The sequence below is a fragment of the Taudactylus pleione genome, unplaced genomic scaffold (genome assembly GCF_031769625.1).
Source record: "Taudactylus pleione unplaced genomic scaffold, aTauple2 ptg000085l, whole genome shotgun sequence".
Classification (NCBI taxonomy): Eukaryota; Metazoa; Chordata; class Amphibia; order Anura; family Myobatrachidae; genus Taudactylus; species Taudactylus pleione.
In genome coordinates, this window is record NW_028284487.1 from 9,475,551 (window position 1) to 9,501,461 (window position 25,911).

The window sequence follows — 25,911 nt, forward strand, 5'->3', positions numbered from 1 at the left end:
AAAGTATTTTATCCAGCGACAAAGTGCATGAAGACAGGGATCAATACATGGCATTGGCTAGAGTTAGCAGCCCTTGAAACTTTCTAGAGAACATCATAGAAATAAACAAAAGAGAGAATTTTTAAATCCATGTTAGGAATAAACAAAAATGTCATCCTTTGGCTAATGCAGCATTTTTCTATATGGCATACAGAGAAAACTTTTTCTCAAATATAGCAATATGGCAAATCTAAGAAATACAAAGGCAAATTAATCAATCAGGACATTTTCTTGGTGATTTTATCTACTCGGGACTAAGTTTTAAGAAGAGAAGAAGACCAGACCTTTACTCTCATTAGTGCACACTGAAGAAGCAAATTCTAAAAACCAGAATATCTAAAAACCATAGCACAAGTGATGGATCACTGCATTCTTATTGCAACTTTTCTTATTTCCAAATGTTTGACAAACAACTCTCCAGTTGAAAACTGATATGAAACAGTTTCAAAATAAGTTTAGAGTAAATAAACCACTGAAGTTGAAAGGATTTATACAAAGTTTAAATATAGATAAGTTATCCTGAATCTTTGAAAATTAAACTTTAAGGAAAATGAACAAAGTTAGGTCACACCAAGATTTGAACTCAGATCACTGGATTCGAAGTCCAGAGTGCTCACCATTACACCATAGAACCCTTTATTATAGACTCTTCCTCTACTCAATATAGCTGATCTTTGAAATACTGAATGTTCTCCTGTTTTAGGTACATTTGGCATTTTTGTGTTTGCTGATGCTTTTATGTTTGGCCAGTTCACTCAGTTGGTTAGAGCGTGGAGCTAATAATGCCAAAGTCATGGGTTTGATCCCCATATAGGCCATGTGCTTTTTCTTGTTGTCCTACAAGAAATGCCAAGAAAGGATTTTATCCAGCAACAAAGTGCATGAAGACTGGGATCAACACATGGCATTGGCTAGAGTAAGCAGCCCTTGAAACTTGCTAGAGAACATCATAGACACATACAAAACAGAGAATTTTTAAATCCATGTTAGGAATAAACAAAAATGTCATCCTTTGGCTGATGCAGCATTTCTCTATATGGCATACAGAGAAAACTTTTTCTCAAATATTGCAATATGGCAAATCTAAGAAATGCAAAGGCAACTTAATCAATCAGGACTTTTTTTGGTCTTTGAATCTACTGGGGACTAGGTTTTAAGAAGAGAAGAAGACCAGACCTTTACTCTAATTAGTGCACACTGAAGAAGTAACTTCTAAAAACCAGAATATCTAAAAACCATAGCACAAGTGATGGATTACTGCATTCTTATTGCAAATTTTCTTATTTCCAAATGTTTGACAAACATTTCTCCAGTTGAAAACTGATTTGAAACAGTTTCAAAATTAGTTTGGAGTAAAGAAACCACTGAAGTTGATGGGATTTATATAAAGTTTCAATATAGATAAGCTATCCTAAAACTTTGAAAATTAAACTTTAAGGAAAATGAACAAAGTTAGGTCCCACCGAGATTTGAACTCGGATCATTGGATTCAAAGTCCAGAGTGCTCACCATTACACCATAGAACCCTTTATTATAGAATCTGCCTCTACTCAATATAGCTGATCTTTGAAATACTGAATGTTCTCCTGTTTTAGGTACATTTGGCATTTTTGTGTTTGCTGATGCTTTTATGTATGGCTGGTTCACTCAGTTGGTTAGAGCGTGGAGCTAATAATGCCAAGGTCACGGGTTTGATCCCCATATAGGCCATGTGCTTTTTCTTGTTGTCCTACAAGAAATGCCAAGAAAGGATTTTATCCAGCAACAAAGTGCATGAAGACTGGGATCAACACATGGCATTGGCTAGAGTTAGCAGCCCTTGAAACTTGCTAGAGAACATCATAGACACATACAAAACAGAGAATTTTTAAATCCATGTTAGGAATAAACAAAAATGTCATCCTTTGGCTGATGCAGCATTTCTCTATATGGCATACAGAGAAAACTTTTTCTCAAATATAGCAATATGGCAAATCTAAGAAATGCAAAGGCAACTTAATCAATCAGGACCTTTTTTGGTGATTGAATCTACTGGGCACTAGGTTTTAAGAAGAGAAGAAGACCAGACCTTTACTCTAATTAGTGCACACTGAAGAAGTAAATTCTAAAAACCAGAATATCTAAAAACCATAGCACAAGTGATGGATTACTGCATTCTTATTGCAAATTTTCTTATTTCCAAATGTTTGACAAACATCTCTCCAGTTGAAAACTGATTTGAAACAGTTTCAAAATTAGTTTGGAGTAAAGAAACCACTGCAGTTGATGGGATTTATAGAAAGTTTAAATATAGATAAGCTATCCTAAAACTTTGAAAATTAAACTTTAAGGAAAATAAACAAAGTTAGGTCCCACCGAGATTTGAACTCGGATCACTGGATTCAAAGTCCAGAGTGCTCACCATTACACCATAGAACCCTTTATTATAGAATCTGCCTCTACTCAATATAGCTGATCTTTGAAATACTGAATGTTCTCCTGTTTTAGGTACATTTGGCATTTTTGTGTTTCCTGATGCTTTTATGTATGGCTGGTTCACTCAGTTGGTTAGAGCGTGGAGCTAATAATGCCAAGGTCACGGGTTTGATCCCCATATAGGCCATGTGCTTTTTCTTGTTGTCCTACAAGAAATGCCAAGAAAGGATTTTATCCAGCAACAAAGTGCATGAAGACTGGGATCAACACATGGCATTGGCTAGAGTTAGCAGCCCTTGAAACTTGCTAGAGAACATCATAGACACATACAAAACAGAGAATTTTTAAATCCATGTTAGGAATAAACAAAAATGGCATCCCTTGGCTGATGCAGCAGTTCTCTATATGGCATACAGAGAAAACTTTTTCTCAAATATAGCAATATGGCAAATCTAAGAAATGCAAAGGCAACTTAATCAATCAGGACCTTTTTTGGTGATTGAATCTACTGGGGACTAGGTTTTAAGAAGAGAAGAAGACCAGACCTTTACTCTAATTAGTGCACACTGAAGAAGTAAATTCTAAAAACCAGAATATCTAAAAACCATAGCACAAGTGATGGATTACTGCATTCTTAATGCAAATTTTATTATTTCCAAATGTTTGACAAACATCTCTCCAGTTGAAAACTGATTTGAAACAGTTTCAAAATTAGTTTGGAGTAAAGAAACCACTACAGTTGATGGGATTTATAGAAAGTTTCAATATAGATAAGCTATCCTAAAACTTTGAAAATTAAACTTTAAGGAAAATGAACAAAGTTAGGTCCCACCAAGATTTGAACTCAGATCACTGGATTCAAAGTCCAGAGTGCTCACCATTACACCATAGAACCCTTTATTATAGCATCTGCCTCTACTCAATATAGCTGATCTTTGAAATACTGAATGTTCTCCTGTTTTAGGTACATTTGGCATTTTTGTGTTTGCTGATGCTTTTATGTATGGCTGGTTCACTCAGTTGGTTAGAGCGTGGAGCTAATAATGCCAAGGTCACGGGTTTGATCCCCATATAGGCCATGTGCTTTTTCTTGTTATCCTACAAGAAATGCCAAGAAAGGATTTTATCCAGCAACAAAGTGCATGAAGAGTGGGATCAACACATGGCATTGACTAGAGTTAGCAGCCCTTGAAACTTGCTAGAGAACATCATAGACACATACAAAACAGAGAATTTTTAAATCCATGTTAGGAATAAACAAAAATGTCATCCTTTGGCTGATGCAGCATTTCTCTATATGGCATACAGAGAAAACTTTTTCTCAAATATTGCAATATGGCAAATCTAAGAAATGCAAATGCAACTTAATCAATCAGGACTTTTTTTGGTGATTGAATCTACTGGGGACTAGGTCTTAAGAAGAGAAGAAGACCAGACCTTTACTCTAATTAGTGCACACTGAAGAAGTAACTTCTAAAAAAAAGAATATCTAAAAACCATAGCACAAGTGATGGATTACTGCATTCTTTTTGCAACTTTTCTTATTTCCAAATGTTTGACAAACATCTCTCCAGTTGAAAACTGATTTGAAACAGTTTCAAAATTAGTTTGGAGTAAAGAAACCACTGAAGTTGATGGGATTATAGAATGTTTAAATATAGATAAGCTATCCTAAAACTTTGAAAATTAAACTTTAAGGAAAATGAACAAAGTTAGGTCACACCAAGATTTGAACTCAGATCACTTGATTCAAAGTCCAGAGTGCTCACCATTACACCATAGAACCCTTTATTGTAGACTCTTCCTCTACTCAATATAGCTGATCTTTGAAATACTGAATGTTCTCCTGTTTTAGGTACATTTGGCATTTTTGTGTTTGCTGATGCTTTTATGTATGGCTGGTTCACTCAGTTGGTTAGAGCGTGGAGCTAATAATGCCAAGGTCACTGGTTTGATCCCCATATAGGCCATGTGCTTTTTCTTGTTGTCCTACAAGAAATGCCAAGAAAGGATTTTATCCAGCAACAAAGTGCATGAAGACTGGGATCAACACATGGCATTGGCTAGAGTTAGCAGCCCTTGAAACTTGCTAGAGAACATCATAGACACATACAAAACAGAGAATTTTTAAATCCATGTTAGGAATAAACAAAAATGTCATCCTTTGGCTGATGCAGCATTTCTCTATATGGCATACAGAGAAAACTTTTTCTCAAATATAGCAATATGGCAAATCTAAGAAATGCAAAGGCAACTTAATCAATCAGGACCTTTTTTGGTGATTGAATCTACTGGGCACTAGGTTTTAAGAAGAGAAGAAGACCAGACCTTTACTCTAATTAGTGCACACTGAAGAAGTAAATTCTAAAAACCAGAATATCTAAAAACCATAGCACAAGTGATGGATTACTGCATTCTTATTGCAAATTTTCTTATTTCCAAATGTTTGACAAACATCTCTCCAGTTGAAAACTGATTTGAAACAGTTTCAAAATTAGTTTGGAGTAAAGAAACCACTGCAGTTGATGGGATTTATAGAAAGTTTAAATATAGATAAGCTATCCTAAAACTTTGAAAATTAAACTTTAAGGAAAATAAACAAAGTTAGGTCCCACCGAGATTTGAACTCGGATCACTGGATTCAAAGTCCAGAGTGCTCACCATTACACCATAGAACCCTTTATTATAGAATCTGCCTCTACTCAATATAGCTGATCTTTGAAATACTGAATGTTCTCCTGTTTTAGGTACATTTGGCATTTTTGTGTTTCCTGATGCTTTTATGTATGGCTGGTTCACTCAGTTGGTTAGAGCGTGGAGCTAATAATGCCAAGGTCACGGGTTTGATCCCCATATAGGCCATGTGCTTTTTCTTGTTGTCCTACAAGAAATGCCAAGAAAGGATTTTATCCAGCAACAAAGTGCATGAAGACTGGGATCAACACATGGCATTGGCTAGAGTTAGCAGCCCTTGAAACTTGCTAGAGAACATCATAGACACATACAAAACAGAGAATTTTTAAATCCATGTTAGGAATAAACAAAAATGGCATCCCTTGGCTGATGCAGCAGTTCTCTATATGGCATACAGAGAAAACTTTTTCTCAAATATAGCAATATGGCAAATCTAAGAAATGCAAAGGCAACTTAATCAATCAGGACCTTTTTTGGTGATTGAATCTACTGGGGACTAGGTTTTAAGAAGAGAAGAAGACCAGACCTTTACTCTAATTAGTGCACACTGAAGAAGTAAATTCTAAAAACCAGAATATCTAAAAACCATAGCACAAGTGATGGATTACTGCATTCTTAATGCAAATTTTATTATTTCCAAATGTTTGACAAACATCTCTCCAGTTGAAAACTGATTTGAAACAGTTTCAAAATTAGTTTGGAGTAAAGAAACCACTACAGTTGATGGGATTTATAGAAAGTTTCAATATAGATAAGCTATCCTAAAACTTTGAAAATTAAACTTTAAGGAAAATGAACAAAGTTAGGTCCCACCAAGATTTGAACTCAGATCACTGGATTCAAAGTCCAGAGTGCTCACCATTACACCATAGAACCCTTTATTATAGCATCTGCCTCTACTCAATATAGCTGATCTTTGAAATACTGAATGTTCTCCTGTTTTAGGTACATTTGGCATTTTTGTGTTTGCTGATGCTTTTATGTATGGCTGGTTCACTCAGTTGGTTAGAGCGTGGAGCTAATAATGCCAAGGTCACGGGTTTGATCCCCATATAGGCCATGTGCTTTTTCTTGTTATCCTACAAGAAATGCCAAGAAAGGATTTTATCCAGCAACAAAGTGCATGAAGAGTGGGATCAACACATGGCATTGACTAGAGTTAGCAGCCCTTGAAACTTGCTAGAGAACATCATAGACACATACAAAACAGAGAATTTTTAAATCCATGTTAGGAATAAACAAAAATGTCATCCTTTGGCTGATGCAGCATTTCTCTATATGGCATACAGAGAAAACTTTTTCTCAAATATTGCAATATGGCAAATCTAAGAAATGCAAATGCAACTTAATCAATCAGGACTTTTTTTGGTGATTGAATCTACTGGGGACTAGGTCTTAAGAAGAGAAGAAGACCAGACCTTTACTCTAATTAGTGCACACTGAAGAAGTAACTTCTAAAAAAAAGAATATCTAAAAACCATAGCACAAGTGATGGATTACTGCATTCTTTTTGCAACTTTTCTTATTTCCAAATGTTTGACAAACATCTCTCCAGTTGAAAACTGATTTGAAACAGTTTCAAAATTAGTTTGGAGTAAAGAAACCACTGAAGTTGATGGGATTATAGAATGTTTAAATATAGATAAGCTATCCTAAAACTTTGAAAATTAAACTTTAAGGAAAATGAACAAAGTTAGGTCACACCAAGATTTGAACTCAGATCACTTGATTCAAAGTCCAGAGTGCTCACCATTACACCATAGAACCCTTTATTGTAGACTCTTCCTCTACTCAATATAGCTGATCTTTGAAATACTGAATGTTCTCCTGTTTTAGGTACATTTGGCATTTTTGTGTTTGCTGATGCTTTTATGTATGGCTGGTTCACTCAGTTGGTTAGAGCGTGGAGCTAATAATGCCAAGGTCACTGGTTTGATCCCCATATAGGCCATGTGCTTTTTCTTGTTGTCCTACAAGAAATTCCAAGAAAGGATTTTATCCAGCAACAAAGTGCATGAAGACTGGGATCAACACATGGCATTGGCTAGAGTAAGCAGCCCTTGAAACTTGCTAGAGAACATCATAGACACATACAAAACAGAGAATTTTTAAATCCATGTTAGGAATAAACAAAAATGTCATCCTTTGGCTGATGCAGCATTTCTCTATATGGCATACAGAGAAAACTTTTTCTCAAATATTGCAATATGGCAAATCTAAGAAATGCAAAGGCAACTTAATCAATCAGGACTTTTTTTGGTCTTTGAATCTACTGGGGACTAGGTTTTAAGAAGAGAAGAAGACCAGACCTTTACTCTAATTAGTGCACACTGAAGAAGTAACTTCTAAAAACCAGAATATCTAAAAACCATAGCACAAGTGATGGATTACTGCATTCTTATTGCAAATTTTCTTATTTCCAAATGTTTGACAAACATTTCTCCAGTTGAAAACTGATTTGAAACAGTTTCAAAATTAGTTTGGAGTAAAGAAACCACTGAAGTTGATGGGATTTATATAAAGTTTCAATATAGATAAGTTATCCTGAATCTTTGAAAATTAAACTTTAAGGAAAATGAACAAAGTTAGATCACACCAAGATTTGAACTCAGATCACTGGATTCAAAGTCCAGAGTGCTCACCATTTCACCATAGAACCCTTTATTATAGAATCTGCCTCTACTCAATATAGCTGATCTTTGAAATACTGAATGTTCTCCTGTTTTAGGTACATTTGGCATTTTTGTGTTTGCTGATGCTTTTATGTATGGCTGGTTCACTCAGTTGGTTAGAGCGTGGAGCTAATAATGCCAAGGTCACGGGTTTGATCCCCATATAGGCCATGTGCTTTTTCTTGTTGTCCTACAAGAAATGCCAAGAAAGGATTTTATCCAGCAACAAAGTGCATGAAGACTGGGATCAACACATGGCATTGGCTAGAGTTAGCAGCCCTTGAAACTTGCTAGAGAACATCATAGACACATACAAAACAGAGAATTTTTAAATCCATGTTAGGAATAAACAAAAATGTCATCCTTTGGCTGATGCAGCATTTCTCTATATGGCATACAGAGAAAACTTTTTCTCAAATATAGCAATATGGCAAATCTAAGAAATGCAAAGGCAACTTAATCAATCAGGACCTTTTTTGGTGATAGAATCTACTGGGGACTAGGTTTTAAGAAGAGAAGAAGACCAGACCTTTACTCTAATTAGTGCACACTGAAGAAGTAAATTCTAAAAACCAGAATATCTAAAAACCATAGCACAAGTGATGGATTACTGCATTCTTAATGCTAATTTTATTATTTCCAAATGTTTGACAAACATCTCTCCAGTTGAAAACTGATTTGAAACAGTTTCAAAATTAGTTTGGAGTAAAGAAACCACTACAGTTGATGGGATTTATAGAAAGTTTCAATATAGATAAGCTATCCTAAAACTTTGAAAATTAAACTTTAAGGAAAATGAACAAAGTTAGGTCCCACCGAGATTTGAACTCGGATCACTGGATTCAAAGTCCAGAGTGCTCACCATTACACCATAGAACCCTTTATTATAGAATCTGCCTCTACTCAATATAGCTGATCTTTGAAATACTGAATGTTCTCCTGTTTTAGGTACATTTGGCATTTTTGTGTTTGCTGATGCTTTTATGTATGGCTGGTTCACTCAGTTGGTTAGAGCGTGGAGCTAATAATGCCAAGGTCATGGGTTTGATCCCCATATTTGCCATGTGGTTTTTCTTGTTGTCCTACAAGAAATGCCAAGAAAGGATTTTATCCAGCAACAAAGTGCATGAAGACTGGGATCAACACATGGCATTGGCTAGAGTTAGCAGCCCTTGAAACTTGCTAGAGAACATCATAGACACATACAAAACAGAGAATTTTTAAATCCATGTTAGGAATAAACAAAAATGTCATCCTTTGGCTGATGCAGCATTTCTCTATATGGCATACAGAGAAAACTTTTTCTCAAATATTGCAATATGGCAAATCTAAGAAATGCAAAGGCAACTTAATCAATCAGGACTTTTTTTGGTCTTTGAATCTACTGGGGACTAGGTCTTAAGAAGAGAAGAAGACCAGACCTTTACTCTAATTAGTGCACACTGAAGAAGTAACTTCTAAAAATCAGAATATCTAAAAACCATAGCACAAGTGATGGATTACTGCATTCTTATTGCAAATTTTCTTATTTCCAAATGTTTGACTAACATCTCTCCAGTTGAAAACTGATTTGAAACAGTTTCAAAATTAGTTTGGAGTAAAGAAACCACTGAAGTTGATGGGATTTATAGAAAGTTTCAATATAGATAAGCTATCCTAAAACTTTGAAAATTAAACTTTAAGGAAAAAGAACAAAGTTAGGTCCCACCAAGATTTGAACTCAGATCACTGTATTCAAAGTCCAGAGTGCTCACCATTACACCATAGAACCCTTTATTATAGAATCTGCCTCTACTCAATATAGCTGATTTTAGAAATACTGAATGTTCTCCTGTTTTAGGTACATTTGGCATTTTTGTGTTTGCTGATGCTTTTATGTATGGCCGGTTTGCTCAGTTGGTTAGAGCGTGGAGCTAATAACACCATGGTCACGGGTTTGATCCCGATATAGGCCATGTGCTTTTTCTTGTTGTCCTACAAGAAATGCCAATAAAGTATTTTATCCAGCGACAAAGTGCATGAAGACTGGGATCAATACATGGCATTGGCTAGAGATAGCAGCCCTTGAAACTTTCTAGAGAACATCATAGAAATAAACAAAAGAGAGAATTTTTAAATCCATGTTAGGAATAAACAAAAATGTCATCCTTTGGCTAATGCAGCATTTTTCTATATGGCATACAGAGAAAACTTTTTCTCAAATAGAGCAATATGGCAAATCTAAGAAATACAAAGGCAACTTAATCAATCAGGACCTTTTTTGGTGATAGAATCTACTGGGGACTAGGTTTTAAGAAGAGAAGAAGACCAGACCTTTACTCTAATTAGTGCACACTGAAGAAGTAAATTCTAAAAACCAGAATATCTAAAAACCATAGCACAAGTGATGGATTACTGCATTCTTAATGCTAATTTTATTATTTCCAAATGTTTGACAAACATCTCTCCAGTTGAAAACTGATTTGAAACAGTTTCAAAATTAATTTGGAGTAAAGAAACCACTACAGTTGATGGGATTTATAGAAAGTTACAATATAGATAAGCTATCCTAAAACTTTGAAAATTAAACTTTAAGGAAAATGAACAAAGTTAGGTCCCACCGAGATTTGAACTCGGATCACTGGATTCAAAGTCCAGAGTGCTCACCATTACACCATAGAACCCTTTATTATAGAATCTGCCTCTACTCAATATAGCTGATCTTTGAAATACTGAATGTTCTCCTGTTTTAGGTACATTTGGCATTTTTGTGTTTGCTGATGCTTTTATGTATGGCTGGTTCACTCAGTTGGTTAGAGCGTGGAGCTAATAATGCCAAGGTCACGGGTTTGATCCCCATATTTGCCATGTGGTTTTTCTTGTTGTCCTACAAGAAATGCCAAGAAAGGATTTTATCCAGCAACAAAGTGCATGAAGACTGGGATCAACACATGGCATTGGCTAGAGTTAGCAGCCCTTGAAACTTGCTAGAGAACATCATAGACACATACAAAACAGAGAATTTTTAAATCCATGTTAGGAATAAACAAAAATGTCATCCTTTGGCTGATGCAGCATTTCTCTATATGGCATACAGAGAAAACTTTTTCTCAAATATTGCAATATGGCAAATCTAAGAAATGCAAAGGCAACTTAATCAATCAGGACTTTTTTTGGTCTTTGAATCTACTGGGGACTAGGTCTTAAGAAGAGAAGAAGACCAGACCTTTACTCTAATTAGTGCACACTGAAGAAGTAACTTCTAAAAACCAGAATATCTAAAAACCATAGCACAAGTGATGGATTTCTGCATTCTTATTGCAAATTTTCTTATTTCCAAATGTTTGACAAACATCTCTCCAGTTGAAAACTGATTTGAAACAGTTTCAAAATTAGTTTGGAGTAAAGAAACCACTGAAGTTGATGGGATTTATAGAAAGTTTCAATATAGATAAGCTATCCTAAAACTTTGAAAATTAAACTTTAAGGAAAAAGAACAAAGTTAGGTCCCACCGAGATTTGAACTCAGATCACTGTATTCAAAGTCCAGAGTGCTCACCATTACACCACAGAACCCTTTGTTATAGAATCTGCCTCTACTCAATATAGCTGATTTTAGAAATACTGAATGTTCTCCTGTTTTAGGTACATTTGGCATTTTTGTGTTTGCTGATGCTTTTATGTATGGCCGGTTTGCTCAGTTGGTTAGAGCGTGGAGCTAATAACGCCATGGTCACGGGTTTGATCCCGATATAGGCCATGTGCTTTTTCTTGTTGTCCTACAAGAAATGCCAATAAAGTATTTTATCCAGCGACAAAGTGCATGAAGACTGGGATCAATACATGGCATTGGCTAGAGATAGCAGCCCTTGAAACTTTCTAGAGAACATCATAGAAATAAACAAAAGAGAGAATTTTTAAATCCATGTTAGGAATAAACAAAAATGTCATCCTTTGGCTAATGCAGCATTTTTCTATATGGCATACAGAGAAAACTTTTTCTCAAATAGAGCAATATGGCAAATCTAAGAAATACAAAGGCAAATTAATCAATCAGGACATTTTCTTGGTGATTTTATCTACTGGGGACTAAGTTTTAAGAAGAGAAGAAGACCAGACCTTTACTCTCATTAGTGCACACTGAAGAAGCAAATTCTAAAAACCAGAATATCTAAAAACCATAGCACAAGTGATGGATCACTGCATTCTTATTGCAACTTTTCTTATTTCCAAATGTTTGACAAACAACTCTCCAGTTGAAAACTGATATGAAACAGTTTCAAAATAAGTTTAGAGTAAATAAACCACTGAAGTTGAAAGGATTTATACAAAGTTTAAATATAGATAAGTTATCCTGAATCTTTGAAAATTAAACTTTAAGGAAAATGGACAAAGTTAGGTCACACCAAGATTTGAACTCAGATCACTGGATTCAAAGTCCAGAGTGCTCACCATTACACCATAGAACCCTTTATTATAGACTCTTCCTCTACTCAATATAGCTGATCTTTGAAATACTGAATGTTCTCCTGTTTTAGGTACATTTGGCATTTTTGTGTTTGCTGATGCTTTTATGTTTGGCCAGTTCACTCAGTTGGTTAGAGCGTGGAGCTAATAATGCCAAAGTCACAGGTTTGATCCCCATATAGGCCATGTGCTTTTTCTTGTTGTCCTACAAGAAATGCCAAGAAAGGATTTTATCCAGCAACAAAGTGCATGAAGACTGGGATCAACACATGGCATTGGCTAGAGTAAGCAGCCCTTGAAACTTGCTAGAGAACATCATAGACACATACAAAACAGAGAATTTTTAAATCCATGTTAGGAATAAACAAAAATGTCATCCTTTGGCTGATGCAGCATTTCTCTATATGGCATACAGAGAAAACTTTTTCTCAAATATTGCAATATGGCAAATCTAAGAAATGCAAAGGCAACTTAATCAATCAGGACTTTTTTTGGTCTTTGAATCTACTGGGGACTAGGTTTTAAGAAGAGAAGAAGACCAGACCTTTACTCTAATTAGTGCACACTGAAGAAGTAACTTCTAAAAACCAGAATATCTAAAAACCATAGCACAAGTGATGGATTACTGCATTCTTATTGCAAATTTTCTTATTTCCAAATGTTTGACAAACATTTCTCCAGTTGAAAACTGATTTGAAACAGTTTCAAAATTAGTTTGGAGTAAAGAAACCACTGAAGTTGATGGGATTTATATAAAGTTTCAATATAGATAAGCTATCCTAAAACTTTGAAAATTAAACTTTAAGGAAAATGAACAAAGTTAGGTCCCACCGAGATTTGAACTCGGATCACTGTATTCAAAGTCCAGAGTGCTCACCATTACACCATAGAACCCTTTATTATAGAATCTGCCTCTACTCAATATAGCTGATCTTTGAAATACTGAATGTTCTCCTGTTTTAGGTACATTTGGCATTTTTGTGTTTGCTAATGCTTTTATGTATGGCTGGTTCACTCAGTTGGTTAGAGCGTGGAGCTAATAATGCCAAGGTCACGGGTTTGATCCCCATATAGGCCATGTGCTTTTTCTTTTTGTCCTACAAGAAATGCCAAGAAAGGATTTTATCCAGCAACAAAGTGCATGAAGACTGGGATCAACACATGGCATTGGCTAGAGTTAGCAGCCCTTGAAACTTGCTAGAGAACATCATAGACACATACAAAACAGAGAATTTTTAAATCCATGTTAGGAATAAACAAAAATGTCATCCTTTGGCTGATGCAGCATTTCTCTATATGGCATACAGAGAAAACTTTTTCTCAAATATAGCAATATGGCAAATCTAAGAAATGCAAAGGCAACTTAATCAATCAGGACCTTTTTTGGTGATTGAATCTACTGGGGACTAGGTTTTAAGAAGAGAAGAAGACCAGACCTTTACTCTAATTAGTGCACACTGAAGAAGTAAATTCTAAAAACCAGAATATCTAAAAACCATAGCACAAGTGATGGATTACTGCATTCTTAATGCTAATTTTATTATTTCCAAATGTTTGACAAACATCTCTCCAGTTGAAAACTGATTTGAAACAGTTTCAAAATTAGTTTGGAGTAAAGAAACCACTACAGTTGATGGGATTTATAGAAAGTTTCAATATAGATAAGCTATCCTAAAACTTTGAAAATTAAACTTTAAGGAAAATGAACAAAGTTAGGTCCCACCGAGATTTGAACTCAGATCACTGGATTCAAAGTCCAGAGTGCTCACCATTACACCATAGAACCCTTTGTTATAGAATCTGCCTCTACTCAATATAGCTGATCTTTGAAATACTGAATGTTCTCCTGTTTTAGGTACATTTGGCATTTTTGTGTTTGCTGATGCTTTTATGTATGGCTGGTTCACTCAGTTGGTTAGAGCGTGGAGCTAATAATGCCAAGGTCACGGGTTTGATCCCCATATTTGCCATGTGGTTTTTCTTGTTGTCCTACAAGAAATGCCAAGAAAGGATTTTATCCAGCAACAAAGTGCATGAAGACTGGGATCAACACATGGCATTGGCTAGAGTTAGCAGCCCTTGAAACTTGCTAGAGAACATCATAGACACATACAAAACAGAGAATTTTTAAATCCATGTTAGGAATAAACAAAAATGTCATCCTTTGGCTGATTCAGCATTTCTCTATATGGCATACAGAGAAAACTTTTTCTCAAATATTGCAATATGGCAAATCTAAGAAATGCAAAGGCAACTTAATCAATCAGGACTTTTTTTGGTCTTTGAATCTACTGGAGACTAGGTCTTAAGAAGAGAAGAAGACCAGACCTTTACTCAAATTAGTGCACACTGAAGAAGTAACTTCTAAAAACCAGAATATCTAAAAACCATAGCACAAGTGATGGATTACTGCATTCTTTTTGCAACTTTTCTTATTTCCAAATGTTTGACAAACATCTCTCCAATTGAAAACTGATTTGAAACAGTTTCAAAATTAGTTTGGAGTAAATAAACCACTGAAGTTGATGGGATTATAGAATGTTTAAATATAGATAAGCTATCCTAAATCTTTGAAAATTAAACTTTAAGGAAAATGAACAAAGTTAGGTCACACAAAGATTTGAACTCAGCTCACTGGATTCAAAGTCCAGAGTGCTCACCATTACACCATAGAACCCTTTATTGTAGACTCTTCCTCTACTCAATATAGCTGATCTTTGAAATACTGAATGTTCTCCTGTTTTAGGTACATTTGGCATTTTTGTGTTTGCTGATGCTTTTATGTATGGCTGGTTCACTCAGTTGGTTAGAGCGTGGAGCTAATAATGCCAAGGTCACGGGTTTGATCCCCATATTTGCCATGTGGTTTTTCTTGTTGTCCTACAAGAAATGCCAAGAAAGGATTTTATCCAGCAACAAAGTGCATGAAGACTGGGATCAACACATGGCATTGGCTAGAGTTAGCAGCCCTTGAAACTTGCTAGAGAACATCATAGACACATACAAAACAGAGAATTTTTAAATCCATGTTAGGAATAAACAAAAATGTCATCCTTTGGCTGATGCAGCATTTCTCTATATGGCATACAGAGAAAACTTTTTCTCAAATATTGCAATATGGCACATCTAAGAAATGCAAAGGCAACTTAATCAATCAGGACTTTTTTTGGTCTTTGAATTGACTGGGGACTAGGTTTTAAGAAGAGAAGAAGACCAGACCTTTACTCTAATTAGTGCACACTGAAGAAGTAACTTCTAAAAACAAGAATATCTAAAAACCATAGCACAAGTGATGGATTACTGCATTCTTATTGCAAATTTTCTTATTTCCAAATGTTTGACAAACCTCTCTCCAGTTGAAAACTGATTTGAAACAGTTTCAAAATTAGTTTGGAGTAAAGAAACCACTGCAGTTGATGGGATTTATACAAAGTTTAAATACAGATAAGTTATCCTGAATCTTTGAAAATTAAACTTTAAGGAAAATGAACAAAGTTAGGTCACACCAAGATTTGAACTCAGATCACTGGATTCAAAGTCCAGAGTGCTCACCATTACACCATAGAACCCTTTATTATTGATTCTTCCTCTACTCAATATAGCTGATCTTTGAAATACTGAATGTTCTCCTGTTTTAGGTACATTTGGCATTTTTGTGTTTGCTGATGCTTTTATGTATGGCTGGTTCACTCAGTTGGTTAGAGCGTGGAGCTAATAATGCCAAAGTCACGGGTTTGATCCCCATATAGGCCATGTGCTTTTCTTGCTGTCCTACAAGAAATGCCAAGAAAGGATTTTATCCAGCAAAAAAGTGCATGAAGACTGGGATCAACACATGGCATTGGCTAGAGTTAGCAGCCCTTGAAACTTGCTAGAGAACATCATAGACACATACAAAACAGAGAATTTTTAAATCCATGTTAGGAATAAGCAAAAATGTCATCCTTTGGCTGATGCAGCATTTCTCTATATGGCATACAGAGAAAACTTTTTCTCAAATATAGCAATATGGCAAATCTAAGAAATGCAAAGGCAACTTAATCAATCAGGACCTTTTTTGGTGATTGAATCTACTGGGGACTAGGTTTTAAGAAGAGAAGAAGACCAGACCTTTACTCTAATTAGTGCACACTGAAGAAGTAAATTCTAAAAACCAGAATATCTAAAAACCATAGCACAAGCGATGGATTACTGCATTCTTATTGCAAATTTTCTTATTTCCAAATGTTTGACAAACATCTCTCCAGTTGAAACTGATTTGAAACAGTTTCAAAATTAGTTTGGAGTAAAGAAACCACTGCAGTTGATGGGATTTATAGAAAGTTTCAATATAGATAAGCTATCCTAAAACTTTGAAAATTAAACTTAAAGGAAAATGAACAAAGTCAGGTCCCACCGAAATTTTAACTCGGATCACTGGATTCAAAGTCCAGAGTGCTCACCATTACACCATAGAACCCTTTATAATAGAATCTTCCTCTACTCAATATAGCTGATCTTTGAAATACTGAATGTTCTCCTATTTTAGGTACATTTGGCATTTTTGTGTTTGCTGATGCTTTTATGTATGGCTGGTTCACTCAGTTGGTTAGAGCGTGGAATTAATAATGCCAAGGTCACGGGTTTGATCCCCATATAGGCCATGTGCTTTTTCTTGTTGTCCTACAAGAAATGCCAAGAAAGGATTTTATCCAGCATCAAAGTGCATGAAGACTGGGATCAACACATGGCATTGGCTAGAGTTAGCAGCCCTTGAAACTTGCTAGAGAACATCATAGACACATACAAAACAGAGAATTTTTAAATCCATGTTAGGAATAAACAAAAATGTCATCCTTTGGCTGATGCAGCATTTCTCTATATGGCATACAGAGAAAACTTTTTCTCAAATATAGCAATATGGCAAATCTAAGAAATGCAAAGGCAACTTAATCAATCAGGACCTTTTTTGGTGATTGAATCTACTGGGGACTAGGTTTTAAGAAGAGAAGAAGACCAGACCTTTACTCTAATTAGTCCACACTGAAGAAGTAAATTCTAAAAACCAGAATATCTAAAAACCATAGCACAAGTGATGGATTACTGCATTCTTATTGCAAATTTTCTTATTTCCAAATGTTTGACAAACCTCTCCAGTTGAAAACTGATTTGAAACAGTTTCAAAATTAGTTTGGAGTAAAGAAACCACTGCAGTTGATGGGATTAATAGAAAGTTTCAATATAGATAAGCTATCCTAAAACTTTGAAAATTAAACTTTAAGGAAAATGAACAAAGTTAGGTCCCACCGAGATTTGAACTCGGATCACTGGATTCAAAGTCCAGAGTGCTCACCATTACACCATAGAACCCTTTATAATAGAACCTTCCTCTACTCAATATAGCTGATCTTTGAAATACTGAATGTTCTCCTATTTTAGGTACATTTGGCATTTTTGTGTTTGCTGATGCTATTATGTATGGCTGGTTCACTCAGTTGGTTAGAGCGTGGAGCTAATAATGCCAAGGTCACGGGTTTGATCCCCATATAGGCCATGTGCTTTTTCTTGTTGTCCTACAAGAAATGCCAAGAAAGGATTTTATCCAGCAACAAAGTGCATGAAGACTGGGATCAACACATGGCATTGGCTAGAGTTAGCAGCCCTTGAAACTTGCTAGAGAACATCATAGACACATACAAAACAGAGAATTTTTAAATCCATGTTAGGAATAAGCAAAAATGTCATCCTTTGGCTGATGCAGCATTTCTCTATATGGCATACAGAGAAAACTTTTTCTCAAATATAGCAATATGGCAAATCTAAGAAATGCAAAGGCAACTTAATCAATCAGGACCTTTTTTGGTGATTGAATCTACTGGGGACTAGGTTTTAAGAAGAGAAGAAGACCAGACCTTTACTCTAATTAGTGCACACTGAAGAAGTAAATTCTAAAAACCAGAATATCTAAAAACCATAGCACAAGCGATGGATTACTGCATTCTTATTGCAAATTTTCTTATTTCCAAATGTTTGACAAACATCTCTCTAGTTGAAAACTGATTTGAAACAGTTTCAAAATTAGTTTGGAGTAAAGAAACCACTGCAGTTGATGGGATTTATAGAAAGTTTCAATAAAGATAAGCTATCCTAAAACTTTGAAAATTAAACTTTAAGGAAAATGAACAGAGTTAGGTCCCACCGAGATTTGAACTCGGATCACTGGATTCAAAGTCCAGAGTGCTCACCATTACACCATAGAACCTTTTATAATAGAATCTTCCTCTACTCAATATAGCTGATCTTTGAAATACTGAATGTTCTCCTATTTTAGGTACATTTGGCATTTTTGTGTTTGCTGATGCTTTTATGTATGGCTGGTTCACTCAGTTGGTTAGAGCGTGGAGCTAATAATGCCAAGGTCACGGGTTTGATCCCCATATAGGCCATGTGCTTTTTCTTGTTGTCCTACAAGAAATGCCAAGAAAGGATTTTATCCAGCAACAAAGTGCATGAAGACTGGGATCAACACATGGCATTGGCTAGAGTTAGCAGCCCTTGAAACTTGCTAGAGAACATCATAGACACATACAAAACAGAGAATTTTTAAATCCATGTTAGGAATAAACAAAAATGTCATCCTTTGGCTGATGCAGCATTTCTCTATATGGCATACAGAGAAAACTTTTTCTCAAATATTGCAATATGGCAAATCTAAGAAATGCAAAGGCAACTTAATCAATCAGGACCTTTTTTGGTGATTGAATCTACTGGGGACTAGGTTTTAAGAAGAGAAGAAGACCAGACCTTTACTCTAATTAGTGCACACTGAAGAAGTAAATTCTAAAAAACAGAATATCTAAAAACCATAGCACAAGTGATGGATTACTGCATTCTTATTGCAAATTTTCTTATTTCCAAATGTTTGACAAACATCTCTCCAGTTGAAACTGATTTGAAACAGTTTCAAAATTAGTTTGGAGTAAAGAAACCACTGCAGTTGATGGGATTTATAGAAAGTTTCAATATAGATAAGCTATCCTAAAACTTTGAAAATTAAACTTTAAGGAAAATGAACAAAGTTAGGTCCCACCGAAATTTTAACTCGGATCACTGGATTCAAAGTCCAGAGTGCTCACCATTACACCATAGAACCCTTTATAATAGAATCTTCCTCTACTCAATATAGCTGATCTTTGAAATACTGAATGTTCTCCTATTTTAGGTACATTTGGCATTTTTGTGTTTGCTGATGCTTTTATGTATGGCTGGTTCACTCAGTTGGTTAGAGCGTGGAGCTAATAATGCCAAGGTCACGGGTTTGATCCCCATATAGGCCATGTGCTTTTTCTTGTTGTCCTACAAGAAATGCCAAGAAAGGATTTTATCCAGCATCAAAGTGCATGAAGACTGGGATCAACACATGGCATTGGCTAGAGTTAGCAGCCCTTGAAACTTGCTAGAGAACATCATAGACACATACAAAACAGAGAATTTTTAAATCCATGTTAGGAATAAACAAAAATGTCATCCTTTGGCTGATGCAGCATTTCTCTATATGGCATACAGAGAAAACTTTTTCTCAAATATAGCAATATGGCAAATCTAAGAAATGCAAAGGCAACTTAATCAATCAGGACTTTTTTTGGTGATTGAATCTACTGGGGACTAGGTCTTAAGAAGAGAAGAAGACCAGACCTTTACTCTAATTAGTGCACACTGAAGAAGTAACTTCTAAAAACCAGAATATCTAAAAACCATAGCACAAGTGATGGATTACTGCATTCTTATTGCAAATTTTCTTATTTCCAAATGTTTGACAAACATCTCTCCAGTTGAAAACTGATTTGAAACAGTTTCAAAATTAGTTTGGAGTAAAGAAACCACTGAAGTTGATGGGATTTATAGAAAGTTTCAATATAGATAAGCTATCCTAAAACTTTGAAAATTAAACTTTAAGGAAAATGAACAAAGTTAGGCCCCACCGAGATTTGAACTCAGATCACTGGATTCAAAGTCCAGAGTGCTCACCATTACACCATAGAACCCTTTATAATAGAATCTTCCTCTACTCAATATAGCTGATCTTTGAAATACTGAATGTTCTCCTATTTTAGGTACATTTGGCATTTTTGTGTTTGCTGATGCTTTTATGTATGGCTGATTCACTCAGTTGGTTAGAGCGTGGAGCTAATAATGCCAAGGTCACGGGTTTGATCCCCATATAGGCCATGTGCTTTTTCTTGTTGTCCTACAAGAAATGCCAAGAAAGGATGTTATCCAGCAACAAAGTGCATGAAGAGTGGGATCAACACATGGCATTGACTAGAGTTAGCAGCCCTTGAAACTTGCTAGAGAACGTCATAGACACATACAAAACAGAGAATTTTTAAATCCATGTTAGGAATAAACAAAAATGTCATCCTTTGGCTGATGCAGCATTTCTCTATATGGCATACAGAGAAAACTTTTTCTCAAATATTGCAATATGGCAAATCTAAGAAATGCAAATGCAACTTAATCAATCAGGACTTTTTTTGGTGATTGAATCTACTGGGGACTAGGTCTTAAGAAGAGAAGAAGACCAGACCTTTACTCTAATTAGTGCACACTGAAGAAGTAACTTCTAAAAACCAGAATATCTAAAAACCATAGCACAAGTGATGGATTACTGCATTCTTTTTGCAACTTTTCTTATTTCCAAATGTTTGACAAACATCTCTCCAATTGAAAACTGATTTGAAACAGTTTCAAAATTAGTTTGGAGTAAAGAAACCACTGAAGTTGATGGGATTATAGAATGTTTAAATATAGATAAGCTATCCTAAAACTTTGAAAATTATACTTTAAGGAAAATGAACAAAGTTAGGTCACACAAAGATTTGAACTCAGCTCACTGGATTCAAAGTCCAGAGTGCTCACCATTACACCATAGAACCCTTTATTGTAGACTCTTCCTCTACTCAATATAGCTGATCTTTGAAATACTGAATGTTCTCCTGTTTTAGGTACATTTGGCATTTTTGTGTTTGCTGATGCTTTTATGTATGGCTGGTTCACTCAGTTGGTTAGAGCGTGGAGCTAATAATGCCAAAGTCACGGGTTTGATCCCCATATAGGCCATGTGCTTTTCTTGCTGTCCTACAAGAAATGCCAAGAAAGGATTTTATCCAGCAAAAAAGTGCATGAAGACTGGGATCAACACATGGCATTGGCTAGAGTTAGCAGCCCTTGAAACTTGCTAGAGAACAACATAGACACATACAAAACAGAGAATTTTTAAATCCATGTTAGGAATAAGCAAAAATGTCATCCTTTGGCTGATGCAGCATTTCTCTATATGGCATACAGAGAAAATTTTTTCTCAAATATAGCAATATGGCAAATCTAAGAAATGCAAAGGCAACTTAATCAATCAGGACCTTTTTTGGTGATTGAATCTACTGGTTACTAGGTTTGAAGAAGAGAAGAAGACCAGACCTTTACTCTAATTAGTGCACACTGAAGAAGTAAATTCTAAAAACCAGAATATCTAAAAACCATAGCACAAGTGATGGATTACTGCATTCTTAATGCAAATTTTATTATTTCCAAATGTTTGACAAACATCTCTCCAGTTGAAAACTGATTTGAAACAGTTTCAAAATTAGTTTGGAGTAAAGAAACCACTACAGTTGATGGGATTTATAGAAAGTTTCAATATAGATAAGCTATCCTAAAACTTTGAAAATTAAACTTTAAGGAAAATGAACAAAGTTAGGTCCCACTGAGATTTGAACTCGGATCACTGGATTCAAAGTCCAGAGTGCTCACCATTACACCATAGAACCCTTTATTATAGAGTCTGCCTCTACTCAATATAGCTGATCTTTGAAATACTGAATGTTCTCCTGTTTTAGGTACATTTGGCATTTTTGTGTTTGCTGATGCTTTTATGTATGGCTGGTTCACTCAGTTGGTTAGAGCGTGGAGCTAATAATGCCAAGGTCACGGGTTTGATCCCCATATAGGCCATGTGCTTTTTCTTGTTATCCTACAAGAAATGCCAAGAAAGGATTTTATCCAGCAACAAAGTGCATGAAGAGTGGGATCAACACATGGCATTGACTAGAGTTAGCAGCCCTTGAAACTTGCTAGAGAACGTCATAGACACATACAAAACAGAGAATTTTTAAATCCATGTTAGGAATAAACAAAAATGTCATCCTTTGGCTGATGCAGCATTTCTCTATATGGCATACAGAGAAAACTTTTTCTCAAATATTGCAATATGGCAAATCTAAGAAATGCAAATGCAACTTAATCAATCAGGACTTTTTTTGGTGATTGAATCTACTGGGGACTAGGTCTTAAGAAGAGAAGAAGACCAGACCTTTACTCTAATTAGTGCACACTGAAGAAGTAACTTCTAAAAACCAGAATATCTAAAAACCATAGCACAAGTGATGGATTACTGCATTCTTTTTGCAACTTTTCTTATTTCCAAATGTTTGACAAACATCTCTCCAATTGAAAACTGATTTGAAACAGTTTCAAAATTAGTTTGGAGTAAAGAAACCACTGAAGTTGATGGGATTATAGAATGTTTAAATATAGATAAGCTATCCTAAAACTTTGAAAATTAAACTTTAAGGAAAATGAACAAAGTTAGGTCACACAAAGATTTGAACTCAGCTCACTGGATTCAAAGTCCAGAGTGCTCACCATTACACCATAGAACCCTTTATTGTAGACTCTTCCTCTACTCAATATAGCTGATCTTTGAAATACTGAATGTTCTCCTGTTTTAGGTACATTTGGCATTTTTGTGTTTGCTGATGCTTTTATGTATGGCTGGTTCACTCAGTTGGTTAGAGCGTGGAGCTAATAATGCCAAGGTCACAGGTTTGATCCCCATATTTGCCCTGTGGTTTTTCTTGTTGTCCTACAAGAAATGCCAAGAAAGGATTTTATCCAGCAACAAAGTGCATGAAGACTGGGATCAACACATGGCATTGGCTAGAGTTAGCAGCCCTTGAAACTTGCTAGAGAACATCATAGACACATACAAAACAGAGAATTTTTAAATCCATGTTAGGAATAAACAAAAATGTCATCCTTTGGCTGATGCAGCATTTCTCTATATGGCATACAGAGAAAACTTTTTCTCAAATATTGCAATATGGCACATCTAAGAAATGCAAAGGCAACTTAATCAATCAGGACTTTTTTTGGTCTTTGAATAGACTGGGGACTAGGTTTTAAGAAGAGAAGAAGACCAGACCTTTACTCTAATTAGTGCACACTGAAGAAGTAACTTCTAAAAACAAGAATATCTAAAAACCATAGCACAAGTGATGGATTACTGCATTCTTATTGCAAATTTTCTTATTTCCAAATGTTTGACAAACATCTCTCCAGTTGAAAACTGATTTGAAACAGTTTCAAAATTAGTTTGGAGTAAAGAAACCACTGAAGTTGATGGGATTTATAGAAAGTTTCAATATAGATAAGCTATCCTAAAACTTTGAAAATTAAACTTTAAGGAAAATGAACAAAGTTAGGTCCCACCGAGATTTGAACTCGGATCACTGGATTCAAAGACCAGAGTGCTCACCATTACACCATAGAACCCTTTATTATTGACTCTTCCTCTACTCAATATAGCTGATCTTTGAAATACTGCATGTTCTCCTGTTTTAGGTACATTTGGCATTTTTGTGTTTGCTGATGCTTTTATGTATGGCTGGTTCACTCAGTTGGTTAGAGCGTGGAGCTAATAATGCCAAAGTCACGGGTTTGATCCCCATATAGGCCATGTGCTTTTCTTGCTGTCCTACAAGAAATGCCAAGAAAGGATTTTATCCAGCAAAAAAGTGCATGAAGACTGGGATCAACACATGGCATTGGCTAGAGTTAGCAGCCCTTGAAACTTGCTAGAGAACATCATAGACACATACAAAACAGAGAATTTTTAAATCCATGTTAGGAATAAGCAAAAATGTCATCCTTTGGCTGATGCAGCATTTCTCTATATGGCATACAGAGAAAACTTTTTCTCAAATATAGCAATATGGCAAATCTAAGAAATGCAAAGGCAACTTAATCAATCAGGACCTTTTTTGGTGATTGAATCTACTGGGGACTAGGTTTTAAGAAGAGAAGAAGACCAGACCTTTACTCTAATTAGTGCACACTGAAGAAGTAAATTCTAAAAACCAGAATATCTAAAAACCATAGCACAAGCGATGGATTACTGCATTCTTATTGCAAATTTTCTTATTTCCAAATGTTTGACAAACATCTCTCCAGTTGAAACTGATTTGAAACAGTTTCAAAATTAGTTTGGAGTAAAGAAACCACTGCAGTTGATGGGATTTATAGAAAGTTTCAATATAGATAAGCTATCCTAAAACTTTGAAAATTAAACTTTAAGGAAAATGAACAAAGTCAGGTCCCACCGAAATTTTAACTCGGATCACTGGATTCAAAGTCCAGAGTGCTCACCATTACACCATAGAACCCTTTATAATAGAACCTTCCTCTACTCAATATAGCTGATCTTTGAAATACTGAATGTTCTCCTATTTTAGGTACATTTGGCATTTTTGTGTTTGCTGATGCTATTATGTATGGCTGGTTCACTCAGTTGGTTAGAGCGTGGAGCTAATAATGCCAAGGTCACGGGTTTGATCCCCATATAGGCCATGTGCTTTTTCTTGTTGTCCTACAAGAAATGCCAAGAAAGGATTTTATCCAGCAACAAAGTGCATGAAGACTGGGATCAACACATGGCATTGGCTAGAGTTAGCAGCCCTTGAAACTTGCTAGAGAACATCATAGACACATACAAAACAGAGAATTTTTAAATCCATGTTAGGAATAAGCAAAAATGTCATCCTTTGGCTGATGCAGCATTTCTCTATATGGCATACAGAGAAAACTTTTTCTCAAATATAGCAATATGGCAAATCTAAGAAATGCAAAGGCAACTTAATCAATCAGGACCTTTTTTGGTGATTGAATCTACTGGGGACTAGGTTTTAAGAAGAGAAGAAGACCAGACCTTTACTCTAATTAGTGCACACTGAAGAAGTAAATTCTAAAAACCAGAATATCTAAAAACCATAGCACAAGCGATGGATTACTGCATTCTTATTGCAAATTTTCTTATTTCCAAATGTTTGACAAACATCTCTCTAGTTGAAAACTGATTTGAAACAGTTTCAAAATTAGTTTGGAGTAAAGAAACCACTACAGTTGATGGGATTTATAGAAAGTTTCAATATAGATAAGCTATCCTAAAACTTTGAAAATTAAACTTTAAGGAAAATGAACAAAGTTAGGTCCCACCGAGATTTGAACTCGGATCACTGGATTCAAAGTCCAGAGTGCTCACCATTACACCATAGAACCCTTTATTATAGAGTCTGCCTCTACTCAATATAGCTGATCTTTGAAATACTGAATGTTCTCCTGTTTTAGGTACATTTGGCATTTTTGTGTTTGCTGATGCTTTTATGTATGGCTGGTTCACTCAGTTGGTTAGAGCGTGGAGCTAATAATGCCAAGGTCACGGGTTTGATCCCCATATAGGCCATGTGCTTTTTCTTGTTATCCTACAAGAAATGCCAAGAAAGGATTTTATCCAGCAACAAAGTGCATGAAGAGTGGGATCACACATGGCATT

At 35.5% G+C, this 25,911-nt stretch overlaps 19 non-coding genes across 19 annotated transcripts; all 19 read right to left on the reverse strand.

Moving 5' to 3' along the window:
* Positions 1-1,493: 1,493 nt before the first annotated feature.
* TRNAQ-UUG (transfer RNA glutamine (anticodon UUG)) lies at positions 1,494-1,565 on the reverse strand. The gene has a single exon. It is a non-coding gene; the product is annotated as a tRNA-Gln (tRNA).
* Positions 1,566-2,385: 820 nt separating this feature from the next.
* TRNAQ-UUG (transfer RNA glutamine (anticodon UUG)) lies at positions 2,386-2,457 on the reverse strand. Its single transcript has one exon. It is a non-coding gene; the product is annotated as a tRNA-Gln (tRNA).
* Positions 2,458-3,277: 820 nt separating this feature from the next.
* Positions 3,278-3,349, reverse strand: TRNAQ-UUG (transfer RNA glutamine (anticodon UUG)). Its single transcript has one exon. It is a non-coding gene; the product is annotated as a tRNA-Gln (tRNA).
* Positions 3,350-5,060: 1,711 nt separating this feature from the next.
* TRNAQ-UUG (transfer RNA glutamine (anticodon UUG)) lies at positions 5,061-5,132 on the reverse strand. The gene has a single exon. It is a non-coding gene; the product is annotated as a tRNA-Gln (tRNA).
* An 820-nt stretch (positions 5,133-5,952) lies between these two features.
* On the reverse strand, positions 5,953-6,024 carry TRNAQ-UUG (transfer RNA glutamine (anticodon UUG)). Its single transcript has one exon. It is a non-coding gene; the product is annotated as a tRNA-Gln (tRNA).
* Positions 6,025-8,627: 2,603 nt separating this feature from the next.
* On the reverse strand, positions 8,628-8,699 carry TRNAQ-UUG (transfer RNA glutamine (anticodon UUG)). The gene has a single exon. It is a non-coding gene; the product is annotated as a tRNA-Gln (tRNA).
* A 1,712-nt stretch (positions 8,700-10,411) lies between these two features.
* TRNAQ-UUG (transfer RNA glutamine (anticodon UUG)) lies at positions 10,412-10,483 on the reverse strand. Its single transcript has one exon. It is a non-coding gene; the product is annotated as a tRNA-Gln (tRNA).
* An 820-nt stretch (positions 10,484-11,303) lies between these two features.
* TRNAQ-UUG (transfer RNA glutamine (anticodon UUG)) lies at positions 11,304-11,375 on the reverse strand. The gene has a single exon. It is a non-coding gene; the product is annotated as a tRNA-Gln (tRNA).
* Positions 11,376-13,088: 1,713 nt separating this feature from the next.
* On the reverse strand, positions 13,089-13,160 carry TRNAQ-UUG (transfer RNA glutamine (anticodon UUG)). Its single transcript has one exon. It is a non-coding gene; the product is annotated as a tRNA-Gln (tRNA).
* An 820-nt stretch (positions 13,161-13,980) lies between these two features.
* TRNAQ-UUG (transfer RNA glutamine (anticodon UUG)) lies at positions 13,981-14,052 on the reverse strand. Its single transcript has one exon. It is a non-coding gene; the product is annotated as a tRNA-Gln (tRNA).
* A 2,601-nt stretch (positions 14,053-16,653) lies between these two features.
* On the reverse strand, positions 16,654-16,725 carry TRNAQ-UUG (transfer RNA glutamine (anticodon UUG)). Its single transcript has one exon. It is a non-coding gene; the product is annotated as a tRNA-Gln (tRNA).
* An 818-nt stretch (positions 16,726-17,543) lies between these two features.
* On the reverse strand, positions 17,544-17,615 carry TRNAQ-UUG (transfer RNA glutamine (anticodon UUG)). Its single transcript has one exon. It is a non-coding gene; the product is annotated as a tRNA-Gln (tRNA).
* Positions 17,616-18,435: 820 nt separating this feature from the next.
* On the reverse strand, positions 18,436-18,507 carry TRNAQ-UUG (transfer RNA glutamine (anticodon UUG)). The gene has a single exon. It is a non-coding gene; the product is annotated as a tRNA-Gln (tRNA).
* An 819-nt stretch (positions 18,508-19,326) lies between these two features.
* On the reverse strand, positions 19,327-19,398 carry TRNAQ-UUG (transfer RNA glutamine (anticodon UUG)). The gene has a single exon. It is a non-coding gene; the product is annotated as a tRNA-Gln (tRNA).
* An 820-nt stretch (positions 19,399-20,218) lies between these two features.
* TRNAQ-UUG (transfer RNA glutamine (anticodon UUG)) lies at positions 20,219-20,290 on the reverse strand. The gene has a single exon. It is a non-coding gene; the product is annotated as a tRNA-Gln (tRNA).
* A 1,710-nt stretch (positions 20,291-22,000) lies between these two features.
* TRNAQ-UUG (transfer RNA glutamine (anticodon UUG)) lies at positions 22,001-22,072 on the reverse strand. The gene has a single exon. It is a non-coding gene; the product is annotated as a tRNA-Gln (tRNA).
* Positions 22,073-23,783: 1,711 nt separating this feature from the next.
* TRNAQ-UUG (transfer RNA glutamine (anticodon UUG)) lies at positions 23,784-23,855 on the reverse strand. Its single transcript has one exon. It is a non-coding gene; the product is annotated as a tRNA-Gln (tRNA).
* An 818-nt stretch (positions 23,856-24,673) lies between these two features.
* On the reverse strand, positions 24,674-24,745 carry TRNAQ-UUG (transfer RNA glutamine (anticodon UUG)). Its single transcript has one exon. It is a non-coding gene; the product is annotated as a tRNA-Gln (tRNA).
* An 820-nt stretch (positions 24,746-25,565) lies between these two features.
* On the reverse strand, positions 25,566-25,637 carry TRNAQ-UUG (transfer RNA glutamine (anticodon UUG)). The gene has a single exon. It is a non-coding gene; the product is annotated as a tRNA-Gln (tRNA).
* Positions 25,638-25,911: the final 274 nt, after the last annotated feature.